This window comes from Lynx canadensis, chromosome C1 (assembly GCF_007474595.2).
Source record: "Lynx canadensis isolate LIC74 chromosome C1, mLynCan4.pri.v2, whole genome shotgun sequence".
In the NCBI taxonomy this organism is placed as follows: Eukaryota; Metazoa; Chordata; class Mammalia; order Carnivora; family Felidae; genus Lynx; species Lynx canadensis.
The window spans coordinates 164,491,215-164,496,413 of NC_044310.1; the positions used below are offsets into that span (position 1 = coordinate 164,491,215).

At 41.8% G+C, this 5,199-nt stretch overlaps 1 pseudogene; it reads right to left on the reverse strand.

The window, feature by feature from the left end:
- Nucleotides 1–1,337: 1,337 nt before the first annotated feature.
- Nucleotides 1,338–4,980, reverse strand: LOC115519875 (annotated as a pseudogene).
- Between the last annotated feature and the right edge of the window lie 219 nt (nt 4,981–5,199).

Sequence of the window (5,199 nt, forward strand, 5' to 3'; positions counted from 1 at the left end):
TGAGCATCAGTATGCTGATAAATGCAATGGATTAAAACATATCAAGTATATTCAAATTTGTAAGTTTAGTGTGATACAAAAAAAGTTAGATTCACCGTTAGAGGATACTAGGGAACCAATTCATTGTGCTAAAAAACAAAACAAAACAAAACAAAACAAAACCAAAAAACACCTAGTCTCATAGTAACCAGAGAGTCAAGGAGAATTTTCTCTTCGTAGAATGTTTTCAGCCAATAAATGAATAAGGACCAATAGAATCAGGATATCACCATTTTGTGACCTCCTAATGAATTAGTGGATCTGAGCAATGACCACCAATGGCTGCTCAGATCACCAAAAAGAGACAGTCAGATATGTACCTCCTAATTGAAGTACAAAACACTGCATATGAAATATTCTTGACAAAATAATTGAATCTGAATTTTATCAAGCCTCTAGATCTAATTGCCAATTTAGAGCTTACAATGACAGAATAACACAATAAATAGGGACACAGTCAACAAAATCCAAACTGTTGGAAACTCCAAGACAAACAGCCAATTTCTTCAACAACAAAAACTGCAAGGGAAAAAAAAGAGAAGAGATGATAGGGAAATATATAAATTTTTGACATGCAAATGTATTTATTTGATCATATGTTAAAGGGCAGGAAAGAATCACATCCAGTTTTTAAAATAGTATCCCTGTAAACAGACTGAAATTCAGAGCGACTAGTTTTCTTTAGAAACTTCTAAAGATCGAACATAAGCAGTCTAGAAGCCTTTTCCTTCCCCTCCAGGCTCTTCCACACTTGGGATGAGGGGAAAGAGTTTGGTGACAGTTGATGCTAAATAAATAGCATATGGTGGAGCTTTCCAAACTCTTTCTGTCCCCTCTCATAGGCAACAGGGTGACTTGGCTTATTCTAAAGTCATCAAGTAAGCAAGAAAATAGAGAGCAGTTTCCATTCAGATAATTTCCAGAAGTAGGAATGGATAAACTCAGAGCTTAACTGTTCAGTCCTTTCTTTTGCCACCCAGAGTGAGGAGCTCAGATACTTGGTCCATTGAGACATCAATCTAATGCTTTCAGTTCCTTTGATTACAATGTGTTGGAAAAGCCATCTCTGGAGAGGGAAGAAAAGTTAGCTTATTACAATTATGGCGCTATACAAGGAAAATCAAAGCAGCAAACAGCAGGCAGTGTCCCTTTCCTCTTGAACTCCAATAATCGGCTTCAAACTCAACTGGGAGAGCAGATGGTGAGGTCAGAAAAATGAGGAAAACTTTATACAGATCTGTGGACCACTCCAGATCTTCTTGGATTCCCAACACCCTTAACTTTGTAATCTATCTTGATTACTTGAGGGATTGAAGCTTTCGGACTCCATTTTTTGACCAGTGCAGTAAAATGGCATACATAGATGATCCTTTTAAGGTATACTGTGTTCTTTTCTGATTGCACCCTCCAGGATTTAGATGCATAAATAGCCTCCCCTTTGATGGCTAATAAGTGAATATTGCAGCAAGAAGCCTTTCTTGGAAGATTGGAACGATCAGTCCACCTTTAGCTGGTTCATCATTGAGAAGATAGTTGCTTCCCAACCCTACTGTCTAAACCAGTGCTGAAATGGTTTCCAATTCACTTGTAATATAAAGACATGGCCCTGTCACGATGATAATTCCAGGATGCCTTGTGGATGGTGGTGCACATCTCCACTTTGTGATCTAGTAACCTTCCTGGCTTGAATTTGTCCTGACAGTTGTAGTAACATCCATGGTAACAGGAGCATTTCCAACCCCATGGATCATTTACCTTCATCCTTGACAGGGCTATCATCGAAGAGCCAAGAAAGAAAATTTGTAGAGTTGCAGTAAGTATTAGGGTATTCTAATTCTCCATCAGACCAACAGGTTAAAAATAAGGTCAAATAGGTCTGGCATCTTTTTCACACTGACAAAATGCTGTGTTCTGAAGCCATTTTTCTTACAAAATAGAGGGGATGGAACCATTCTGAGAGTAAGTGAAAGACTCCACGGCTTATGTTCCTCTTCTGGACATCTGTTCCCATTCATCAACTCAGCAGAATACGATGGGGATGGGGTTCCAGATCCTGGGAGCTCCAGCCGCAAGACACGGGACTTGGCCGGTTTGTGAAACCTTTGTGATGCTCCATGGTCAGAACTTCCTACTGGCCACATGGCTTGGAGAAGTCAGCCCACTCATCAGGGTGGAAGAGGTGTGCGGGGAATGGTGGTCCCAAGTCCACGTGGCTACAGCTGGGCTGGTAGTTGTCTGTCCTGAGGCGCTGGTACTGGGGCTGCTGCTCCCCCATCTGGTGCCACCAGGACCACTTGTTGCTCCAGGCCAGCTTCGAGAACACACCCCCAGGGTACTAACTCCCCGAACTTTGCTTTGCAGAACAAATCTGGAGTCAAGATTCAGCCAGTTCAGGGCACAGCAGCGCGGCTGCACTGAGCTCCCAGTCAATGCCCACCCGGCCCATGACCTCCTCCCCAGAGCCCTGATACCTGTCAAAAAACTCAGAGAGACTTTTTCGAAATTTTCTTTTCTTTTTTCTTTCTTTTTTAATTTAAATTTTAGTTAACATACAGTGCAACATTGGTTTCAGAAGTAGAATTCAGTGATTTGTCACTTACATGCAACACCCAGTGCTCATCATTAACAAGTGTCCTCCTTAATGCCCTTCAACTATCTAGCCCATCCCCCCACCTGCCTCCCCTCCAGACACCTTCACTTTGTTTTCTATCATTAAGAGTCTCTTGTGGTTTGTTCCCTCTCATCTCTCCCCATCTTCCTATATGTTCATCTGTTTTGTTTCTTAAATTCCACATAAGAGTGAAGTTATAGGGTATTTGTCTTTCTGTGACCAACTTATTTCGCTTAGCATAATACACTCTAGCACCATCCACGTCATTGTAAATGGCAAGATTTTTTCTTTTTGATGGCTGAGTAATATTCCACTGTGTGTGTGTGTGTGTGTGTGTGTGTGTGTCTTGCAATTTGTTTATCTCTTAATTAGTCATTGGACATTTGGGTTCTCTCCATAGTTGGGCTATTATTGACAATGTTGCTATAAACATTGGGGTGCCTGTACCCCTATGAATCTCTACTTTTGCATCCTTTGGGTAAATAGTAATAGTGCAATTACTGGATTTCAGGGTGTTCTATTTTTAGTTTTTTGAGGAACCTTCATACTGTTCTCCAGAGTGGGTGCACCAGTTTGCATTCCCACCAGCAGTACAAGAGGGTAAAATAAAAAAATTTTGTAAGAGTGAGACAGAGAGTGCACACGAGTTGGGGAGGGAGGGGGAGAATTTTAAGCAGGTTGCACATGCAGCACAAAACCTTACACAGGGCTCAATCTTCTGACCAAAATCAAGAGTCAGATGCTTAAGCAACTGAGCCACCCAGGCTCAATTGCAGCCCTCAATTAGGAGATACTTAATTCAACAATCCTAATGAATGGACCCTGTGTGGAACCTGACCCAAGCAAAACAAATGCTTTGTTATGTTGTTTTGTTTGAAGGAAAACAGGACCAGTATAGTGTTCATAGAAGGAAACCCAGAAGAACCGGGAGCCTTGAGGAAGAGAGGTTGGGAGTGAAAGCCAAGGAGGCGACCATGGGACCTCCTCTCTGCCATACCCACCTCAACCTCATTTAGATCTTGTCTCCAATTAGCCCCTCAATGAAGTGTTTTCGTTTAAGTAGAATCTTAGAATAGGGATCCAGAAAAAGATCAGCTCTATTAAACCATGCCCTCCAACTCAACTAGAGATAAAACAAGAGAGAAAGGAGACATATCTCCAAATTCAATTCGATCTTCAGTTATGCTTTATAGAGAACTTATGTCATTCACAAAAGAGATGTAGCTTCCCCAGGGGAGACAGCAGGTGCACGTTTTCTCTCAAGGTTATTTAATTGCTGTCAGGAAGACATATGATTAACAAAACCAAATGCTGGAAATATGAAGTAGAGACAATTTTAAAGTTGTTTATATAGTTGATTACAGTATATCATACAATGTGTTTATATGCCATAAACCTGCCTATCACAAACTGTTTCCACACCTGTGCATCTGCACTCAACAGCCTACTGCTTCACTGTGCATAAATTCCCAGCTGAGAGAATGGCCAGCACCCAGGAGAACAGTTTTCCTTCATGGCCTCTCAGTCACCTTCTGCACACCAGCTTCACACCGGGGAAGCTGAGGCCCGAGGCCTGGTGACCGCCAGCGTCCTCGACTGTGGTGAGAGGCCTCTGACCTCCACAAAATGACAGGCCTTTGGGGTTTCTCACTGTCCTTTAAGATATTGCTGTTCAAAACGAGGCCCGCTATTGTAATCTTGGTTACTGTTCAGAGATGAGACAAACACAGCATCGAGAGGAAGCATTTCAAATGTGGAGAGACATTTGGCAGAAGGAGGTTACGTCTGTTGAATCTAATAAAAAATGGGACTTGAATTTTGTGTATATTGGTTTTATATTCCATTTTAACTTATTTTTATTGCACCTTACAAAATATCAGACTGTGGCAGATTGGAAATTTAAAAACAACAACAACAACAACAACAACAACAACAAAACTTACCTTTCACCATACATAATTTGAGAAGCACTGCCTTAGAGTGATGGCCCCCATGCACGCTACATCCCAAAGCTTCCCTGTGACACTCTGACAGTTCCCAAGAGGCAGCCAATGGCAAAAATGTGGACCTAGAAAGATGGTCTTCTGAAGGGTCAAAGGGCCACTCATAGATGAGAAGCAAAAGTCAAATCTGCACATGGGTTAGGTCCACACCAGGGGTTGGTAGATCTCATGAAACCAGTCCAACTGACCCCTGGTCACAGGATAACACTTAGCCTTTCCAAGAGTAAGAGTGTAGTAATGGTGGCAATAGAAGCAGCAGTGGCCAATAGACTTACATAGGTAGCAATAGAAGCAGCAGTGGCCAAGACTTACATAGGACTTAACCATGATGCCGCTACCATCCTAAATACCTTACATATACCAAATGACGAGTGGTGCCTCTCTTTGGAGTGACGTATATGCATGTCGACACGCATACACTGGGAAGCATAGCGTCACGTCTGTTTACAGTGATTCCTTACACAGCCCTGAAAATTTGCTAATGACTGACCCCTTATTTGAATATGTTAAGACATCATGACAAATATACTAGAGACACTAATCAAA